This window comes from Myotis lucifugus, unplaced genomic scaffold (assembly GCF_000147115.1).
Source record: "Myotis lucifugus unplaced genomic scaffold, Myoluc2.0 scaffold_24, whole genome shotgun sequence".
NCBI classification, from domain to species: Eukaryota; Metazoa; Chordata; class Mammalia; order Chiroptera; family Vespertilionidae; genus Myotis; species Myotis lucifugus.
This window is the reverse complement of record NW_005871072.1, coordinates 9,034,380-9,043,686: the sequence shown is the minus strand read 5'-3', so window position 1 is coordinate 9,043,686 and position 9,307 is coordinate 9,034,380. Positions and strand designations below refer to the sequence as shown.

At 37.6% G+C, this 9,307-nt stretch overlaps 1 protein-coding gene across 2 annotated transcripts in view; it reads left to right on the top strand.

The window, feature by feature from the left end:
- The window catches only part of SCEL (sciellin), a 105,301-nt gene that overhangs the window by 401 nt on the left and 95,593 nt on the right, over positions 1 to 9,307 (top strand). The window lies entirely within an intron of this gene.

Here is a 9,307-nt window from a genome sequence, read left to right as displayed (position 1 = left end):
TCCAAAAAATGCAAAATGGGGTTGTTTTTGCCGCAAAAAACCTCTAAAAGGCATGGGGTTGGGGGGGGGGTCCTCAAACCATTCCCACCCCTTTTAATTTTCCCTTTAAGAAAATCAATTTCCTATAAATGCCCAAGGAAAAAGATTCGGGGTGGGATAAATTTTTCCCGGGGGGGGGGGTGGAGGGCGGGGAGGGGGGGAGAGGTGTGGTTTCACAGAAATTCATGCACATTTGGTTCACTTCTCTATGCTTTACCCTGAGTTCTAACCTAAGAATTGATTACTATAATGTGTATGGGGCAATTTTCAATTTCTATTCATATCCTAGTCCTGAAAAACCAGTTTTAAAAGCCCTTCGATAAGAATAGAAAGGTTATTTTAGTCAGGCTTTCCTTGATAAATAATAGCTAAATTGACTTGCGGGACTGTGTTTTTTCTCCACCATTTCTATTTGTGATACAAAGCTGCAAATAGAATTGAAATTGAGGGGCTCAATTTCAATTCAGGGGCTCCTCAAATTCTCAACTAGCAGCTCTCCGTCCTTCAGAGGGGGCGTTTCCCACAGCGTCCCCAGGCTCTAATGAGTTCTAGAGTTTTCACTGCTTCCCTTGCTGACCAGGTCATGTGCATCTCAGGGCGGTGTAGAGCTCAATTCCTGAAGGTTTACTGAAGAATTTGACAAGTTGGCTTTCAAACTTATAGTAACCAGAGAGCTAAAATTTAACATTTGTGGATTATAATTTTATTTTTCATGAACTGTGATGAAATTTAAAACTGGCTTTCACTTCCACAGTTTATAATGAAGATATAGTTTTTTTTGATATTTGCTTACTCCAGTGTTTAAAGTATTGGAGAAAACTGAGATATGACATCAGTAAAAATTATAGTAAAACATTTGGTTGATTCTAAATGTCAGGATAGAGAGTGAATGTAGATAAACCTGCCAGGAATTTTATTAAAATTTTAGCTTCGTGTAAGTCTTAGATCTAATTGACATAATGTTCAATGGGAAAAAGCATAGGCTCATCTAGCGTAACTCGTGGGTTTTCTAGATGAGGACAACAAAATATATAAATGTTAAGCAACTTGCCAAGACCAGAGTAACAGGACCTGCATGAGAAGTCAGATCACCTGACTTTTGTGTTACTAAATTTCTTCAATGATTTTTCAAGTTTCTTTCACATTAAATATGTACTAGCAATAACTGGGCATTCTTCTGGATCTATAAATGGACTACCAATGATATGGAAGTGAAAATTTTCTTACCCAGTCACACTTGAAAATTCATGACAGTATGTATGGTATGATTATGACATAATGGGGTATATTTTTCATTTGTGGTTTATGCAGTCAATCTTGTTCTTTATTACATTAATGGGTTTTTAATCTCAGGAGCTGTTAGCCCCTCTGTAGGAAGGTAACGTGTGTGTATAGGTTGTGGTACAGCCAATCAGGGACATACTCACCTCACCTATCATTCCATAGGTGCATCTTACCTACCTGGCTGTCTTCTCTAACACTGGAATGTTTTTAAATTTATCTTTTGACCCTTCACCCATTTCTCTCACCCACCACCTTCTCATCTGGCAACCACTTTTCTCTGCATCTATGAGCTAATGTGCTCAAGGTCCATCCATGCTGTTACAAATGGCATAATATCTCCCTTTCTCATGTCTTAATAATACACACTTTACAGCTGACAGCTCAATTGATGTTTCTTTCTTTTCAGATTTAACCCATTGGAATTAATTATTCAAAGAGTGTATACATTTTTGGGGGGGACACCCTGTATATATAGTTATATGTCTATGTCTATATCTATAATCTATATCACATTGTTTTTATCCATTAATTCATTCATGGGCATTTAGGTTTTTCCATATCTTGGCTATTATGATATTATTAGTGCTATAATAAATATGGGAGTGCATATATCTCTTACATAATCCTATTTTCATTTCTTTTGGCATATACCCAAAGTGGATTCTACGGTAGATCTATTTTTAATTTTTTGAGGAACCTCCATATTGTTTTCCATACTGATTGGACCGATTTATATCCCACCAACAGTGCAAAAGGGTTCCCTTTTCATCACATCCTTGCCAGTACCTATTGTCTCTTACCTTCTTGATGATAGCTATTCGAACAGATATAAGGTAATATCTCATGTGGATTTGATTTGCATTTCCTTGGTGATTAGGCATATTAAACACCTCTTTTGATCTGTATGTCTTTGGAAAACATGTTTATTCAGATCTCCTGCTCATTCTTAAATCAAATACTTTGCTATTAATTTTTATGAGTTCTCTACACATTTTGGATGTTACCTACTTTCTGGTATATGGTTTAAAAATATCTTCTCTCATTCAGTAGGTTGCCTTTTTAATTTGTTGATGGTCTCCTTTGCAATGAAAAAATTTGACCAGTGATCCCACTTCTAGGAATATATCCCAAGAAACTAGAAACACCAATCAGAAAGGATATATGCACCCCTATGTTCATAGCAGCACAATTTACAATAGCTAAGATTTGGAAACATTCTAAGTGCCCATCAGCAGATGAGTGGATTAAAAAACTGTGGTACATCTACACAATGGAATACTACACTGCTGTAAAAAGGAAGGAACTCCTACCATTTGCAACAGCATGGATGGACCTGGAGAGCATTATGCTAAGCAAAATAAGTCAGTTGGATAAAGATAAATATCACATTATCTCACTCATTTGTGGAATATAATGAACAACATAAACTGATGAACAAAACCAGATCCAGAGACAGAGAAGCATCGATCAGACTGTCAGACCTCAGAGGGAAGGCAGGGGAGGGTGGGAGTAAAGAGGAGAGATCAACCAAAGGACTTGTATGCATGCATATACTAATAAGCATAACCAATGGACACAGACACTAGGGGGGTGAGGGTAGGAGCGAGGAGGTGGGGGGGAGAGTGAGGGGGGATAAGGTCACATATGTAATACCTTTATCAATAAAAAATAATGAAGAAACATTTTAGTTTAATGTAGTCCCACTTGTTTCTTTTTGCTTTTAATATCAGATTCAAGCAGTCATCACTAAGACCTAAGTCAAGGAGCTTACCACCTATGTTTTCTTCTTTATGGTTTCAGGTCTTACATTCAAATCTTTGATCCATTTTGAGTTAATTTTTGTGAATGGTATAAGGAAGTGGTCCAGTTTCATTCTTTTGCATGTGGCTGTTCAGTTTTCCCAACCCCATTTATTGAAGAGACTATACTTCCTCATTGTATATCTTGGCCCTTTTGTCATAAATTAGTGGATAATTTATGCATGGGTTTATTTCTGGGCTCTCTGTTCTGGTCCAGTGATCTGTGGGTTTGTTTCTATCATACTGTTTTAATAACTATAGCTTTGTAATATAGTTTAAAATCAGGGAGTGATTTCTCCAGCTTTCTTCTTCTTTCTCAAGATTATTTTGACTATTTGGGGTTTGTTGTGATACCATATATATTTTAGAATTTTTGGTTCTATTTCTTTGAAAAATTTCATTGGAATGTAGATTACTTAGAGTAGTATGGACATTTTAACAATATTGAGTCTTCCAATTCATGAACATAAATATCTTTCCATTTATTTGTATCTTTTTCAATCTCTTTTATTAATGCCTTATAGTTTTCATACAGGGTTTTCACCTCCTTGCTTACATTTATTCCTAGATATTTTATTCTTTTTGATGTAATTATAAACCAGATTATTTTCTTTATTCCTCTTTCTGATAGTGCATTATTAGTATGTAGACACATGACAAATTTTTGTGTATTGATTTTATATCCTCCAACTTTACTGAATTTATTAGTTCTAACAGTTTTTTTTAATGGAGTCTTTGGATTTTCTATATATAATATCATGCCCTCTACAAATAGTGACAGTTTTACTTCTTTCTTTCCAATTTGGATGCCTTTTATTTCTTTTTCTTGACTAGTTGATGTTTTTAGGACTTCTAATACTATAGAGAATTAAAATGGTGAGAGTGTCTTATTCCTGATTGTAGAGGAAAGGCTTTCAGCTTTTCACCTTTGAGTATGATGTAAGCTAATAGCTTCTCATATATATCCTTTATTACGTTAAGGTACACTCCTTCTGTACCCACTTTGTTGAGAGCTTTTATCACGTGTGGGTGTTGAATTTTATCAAATGCTTTTTCTGCATCTATTGAGATAGTCGTCTGATTTTTATCCTTCATGTTGTTAATATGGTGTATCACATTGACTGATTTGCAAATGTTGAACCATCCTTGCATACCTAGAATAAATCTCATTTCATCATGGTATATGATCCTTTTAGTGTATTGTTAATTTTGGTTTGCTAATATTTTGTTGAGGATTTTGCATTTATGTCTTCAGGGACAGGGTTATTTATCTGTAATTTTATTTTCTTGTGGTGTCCTTGTTTGGTTTTGGTATCAGGGTAATTCTAGCCTCATAAAATGAGTTTGAAAGAGTTCCTTCCTCTTCTATTTTTTGAAAGCGTTTGAAAGGGGTTGATATTAATTCTTCTTTGAAAGTTTTGTAGAATTTTCCAGTGAAGCTATGTGGTCCTGGACTTTTGTTTGTTGGGAGGTTTTTGATTAACCACAGGAATTTTGATGGAAATACCTGAGAGATCTATTTTTCTGGTGACTTTGTAAACAAAACAAAGAGGATATGTTTTGAATGACTGAACTCATACTGTGGAATGAACTGCATATAATCATTTAATTCACCACGCACTTAACTTAAGCAAACATGATTTAACTGATAATGTCGCATATGATTTTGCCATTAACTGGAAGCATTCTTTAAGGAGGAAGTTCAAGGGAAATCTTTGTTGGTTTCACACGGCTTATCTGTTGACTTTATCCTGTTTACATGTCATTTGTTGATTTCTTTTCTCTTGCTGAGAATGTTGAAATAAGGGCTGCATGTATTAATTGCTGTGTACCTGTCTATAATTGCTCAAGTTCACTTTTTTATCAAAAGACTTTATCAAATGTATTTAAGTGTTTTTAGCTTACTGTTGTAAAAATCTATGTGATTTTGGAATTTAGGAAAGATCTTTTCTCAAATGGACGCTTTGTCAAATGACAAACACATTCATTAGGTTTGCATTTTATGTTAGTTGTTAAATTTTTTAGAGATATAAATCATCCTTTTATTGCAATCATTAATTGGAAGAGTGCACTTTATAGCTGTCCATTAAAGACAACTGGCTTACTTCTAGACATGAGAACTAATAGTCCTAAGTGCACATTGTAATTGTATACTTGAGAGCTCTAAGCATCTAAATAATTTATTCCGTGTTTCTAGACCCAATTTCTCTGGCCTAAAAAGTTATTAAGTTTCCTTTATATGGAACCTTTTGGGGCAAAGTAGTGAACTATAAACCACATTTTTTAAACTGGGATACACACATCCTGAGAGACTATGGCAGTGTTCCAGAAAATGCACAGAAGCCACAAGATAAGCATGGCACATCTACATTGAGAGCTAATTTTAGTTCAAAGCTTTTGCAGAAAACTGCTCATCTAAAATCCTGCCTTCTTCCCTACTGCTTCCCAGTACTCTCTTGTGTCATTAGTTAAAAGCTTGAAAGGAATTCACGTAGGAAGAATGCAGGAGGCTGGAATCCCGATAAACGTGGATTTAATTATGACCCCACTTTAGTTAAGGGTAACTTGTATGATTGTGCTTATCTCACAGCACCAACAGATAAAAAGAAAATTTAGGCTCTAACCTGTTTGGCTCAGTACATAGAGCATTGGCCTGTGGACTGAAGGGTCCCAGGTTCGATTCCAGTCAAGGGCACATGCCTGGGTTGCAGGCTTGATCCCCAGTGTGGGGCATGCAGGAGGCAACTGATCAATGATTCTCTCTCATCATTGATGTTTCTCTTTCTTCTTCTCCCTTCCCCTGACCAATCACATTACACCCGCCTTGGCTGGCCTGGCGCCAGTGGGTGTAATAGCGTGGTCCTCCGGACAGTCGTTCCACTGTTTGGCAGTTCGGTCACTTTGCATATTACGCTTTTATTATTATAGACTAGAGGCCTGGTGCACAAAAATTTGTGCACTCAGGCGGGGGGGGGGGTCCCTCAGCCTGGCCTGCGCCCATTTGCAGTCCAGGACACTTTGGGGGATGTCTACCTGTCGACTTAGGCCCACTCCATGGAGGATCAGGCCTAAGCTTGCAGTCAGACATCCTTCTGGCAGCCAGGGAGCCCTCTGGGGATGTCCGACTAAAGGCTTAGGCCCCCAACGGATCAGGTCTAAACCATTAGTTGGACATTCTTAGTGCTGCCACGGAGGTGGGAGAGGCTCCTGCCACCACCTCTGCACTGGCCAGCCATGAGCCAGCTTCTGGCTGAGTGGCACTCCCCATATGGAAGTGCACTGACCACCAGGGGGCAGCTCCTGCATTGAGCGTCTGCCCCCTGGTGGCCAGTGCGCATCATAGCAACCGGTCATTCTGCTGTTCATATTAGCCTTTTATTATTATTATATAGGATGTCCCTATATCCCCCCTTTTGCCCCCTCTACCCAGCTCTTGCCCCCCACTTCTCTCTGGCCATCACCATCCTGTTGTCTGTGTCCATGGTTGTGCATATATTTTCTTTGGCTAATCCCTTCTTTAAATTCATTTCTTTAAATTTTTATATTCAGATAAGTGCACTATTATATATTTTCTATTATATCATTTAGAATTAAGATATCTTTTAATTGAACTCTTGTAAATTTTAGCACAATTTAATAAATTATGTTAGAAGCAATTAGGAGATTTTTCATGTAATGCAGATACATTTCAATTAATATTTTATTAATTTTTAATTTTTTAGTATTTTATTTTGAAATAATCTCATACATGTAAAAAAACTATAAAATATTAGAGCATATTATATGTACCCTTCACCCAATTTCTTAGGTGTTAATAATTTAAACATAACCATTATACAACTAACAAAATTTGGAATATATTTTTCTTATAATCTCTTTAATGTTACTTAATCCATTTACTTTGTTTTTGTTAATCTTCACCCAAGGATATTTTTCCATTGAATTTTAGAGAGAGTGAAGGGAAAGGGAGAGACACATTGATTGGTTGCCTCCTGCACATGGTCTGATAGGGACTGGGGATCAAGCCAGCAACTGAGATACATGCCCTTGACTGGAATCGAACCTGGGACCCTTCAGTCCATGGGCTAATGCTCTATCCACTGAGCAAAACAGGCTGCAGCTTAATTCATTTACTTTTAACCTATATGTGTCTTTATATTTAAAGTGGGTTTTGTTTTTGATTCACCCTCATAATCTGTCTTTTAATTGGTGCATTTATGCCACTGACTTTCAGAGTGCTTACTGATAGAGTTACTGCCATATCAGGTGGCTTCTGGGGCATCTGGAGCCCACCTGCGGCCTGGGATCGGATCCATCACGGGTGACAGGCAGACGGCATCTGGAGCTTCTGGGGCCGGCCTGCGGCCTGGGATCGGATCCGATCACGGGCAGCAGGCAGGCGGCTTCTGGGGTCGCACCCGGGTCCTGGATGGCGGCTCACACTCACGCTGTCACACCCTGCCTGCAGTATGCAAATTAGCGCCATCTTTGTTGGCAGTTAATTTGCATATCATGCTGATTAGCCAATGGGGGGGCATAGCAAAGGTACGGTCAATTGCCATGTTTGTCTATTATTAGATAGGATAACTGATTATGTGCCAGATGCTGTAATAAGCTTTAGAAATACAGCTGTGGGGAACATGATCTTGGTTATGATGTCAAGACTTAAAGTGTGTGGGGATGGGGTTTGGGGAAGAATATTTAGCCACACAAACAGGCAGTCTGTATGGTAATGTTATAGAGAAGTATCCTTTACTCTTTGAGTACTCAGCCTGGGGAAGAATAGTGGGACAGGTTGGGATGGTGTCACTGCATGTTTCCAGGAGGATATTTAATACATGACTTCAAATAGAAGTCTTTCCTGAAAAGAAATTAAGTAGTGAAGAAAACTCAGAAATAAGAATGTTTTAGGCACAAGGCATAGAGTGAGCACAATAGCTTAAAGGTGATAAAAAGGATGAAGCCCTCAAGGAACTGGAATGACTCACTGTAGCTGAATGGAGTTAGAATTGAATGAGGGGAGGGGACTGGGGAGAAATGAGGCTGGAGAGTATGGACTGGTGAGCCTTATTAGCAACTTGGATTTTACCCTGATGGAAATAGAGCACCATTGGTATCTTGAAATAAAAAGAAATGCAATCAATAGTATGTAGAAGTAGAGTTGTAGACTTGGTGATTGCTTGGATTTTGAGGTCAGAGAGAAGGATCATGGATGGGCTACAGGGATTGTTAATGAGTGGAAGAGTTAATAGGGGAAAGATATAGAATGAAAATCAGAAAAATGCTGATAAAAATATCACAATTAGAAGCTTAGTGAAAAACTGGGAAAACATGGATATTTCTGATAAATAAAGAAAATATGAAAGTAATAAGAAATCTATAATAATAACCAATGGATAAATTACAAAATAAGAAGTAACCAATAAAATTAGAAAATGTGCAACTGAAGCAAATGATAACACATCTTTTAAACTATTAAAGAGATTAATAAATGATCATTCTAAATGCTGGCAATTATATGGACTCTCATATGTTGCTAATGAATTATAAATTATTATAAGGTTTATGGAAAGAAATTTGACAATAGGAATGAAGAACATTTTAAAAGTTATACCCCTTGGCAAATAATTACACACTTAAGGATCCATTCAAAGAAAATAATTAGAGGTGTGTTCAATGACTTTTGTATGATTTTATTGCAAAAATAGAGGAATTACATTATCCTGATAAATAGGCCCATAAGATAAATATTCTGTAGTCACAGAAGAAATAATTGTTTAATTTAAATAATATATATATATATATATATATATATATATCCTATCTAATAATAGACAAACATGGTAATTAACCATACCTCCGCTACGCTTCCCATTGGCTAATCAGCAGGATATGCAAATTAACTGCCAACCAAGATGGCGGCCGGCAGCCATGCAGCTGAAGAGGACAGGAGGCTTGCTTGCTCCAGTGATGGAGGAAGCCAAGGTTCCCCGCCTGCCGCGGCCCAGCTCTGAGCTCCGGAAGCAACAATGTTTTGATTATAGAAGCTAAACAAACCCCAGATACCTGCTTTCAGCCAGCCGGGGCCTCAGAGCTTAGAGTGCCAGTGATGGCAACAGAGTTTCAATTATAGAAGCCAAAAAAACCCAGATACCTGCTTTTAGCCAGCCATAGCCTCAGAGCTG